We start from the raw sequence: 282 nt of genomic DNA, 5'->3' as shown, positions 1-282 counted from the left end.
CAACACAATAGAACCCAATCTGTTACACGAACCGGAAATACACACATCGCGCCGGGAGCCAGCCAATACCCTCGATTTTTTTTCCGCGTTACGTAAACAAGAATCCCCACGTTTACCACACGGATACGTAACCCGGATAAGAATATGGCCCGTGAGGCTCGAGGCGGGAATACTCAGCTGTTCCTCTTCTGTCACGAGAGACGGACCTGGGCTTTCGAACGGGGTATCCCTAGGGCTGCTTGGGGGGTCCGTTCGCCAGGCTGATTTTCTTTATTATTATTA

The sequence above is a fragment of the Penaeus monodon genome, chromosome 34, assembly GCF_015228065.2.
Source record: "Penaeus monodon isolate SGIC_2016 chromosome 34, NSTDA_Pmon_1, whole genome shotgun sequence".
Lineage (NCBI taxonomy): Eukaryota > Metazoa > Arthropoda > Malacostraca > Decapoda > Penaeidae > Penaeus > Penaeus monodon.
Note: the sequence above shows the minus strand (reverse complement) of the source record.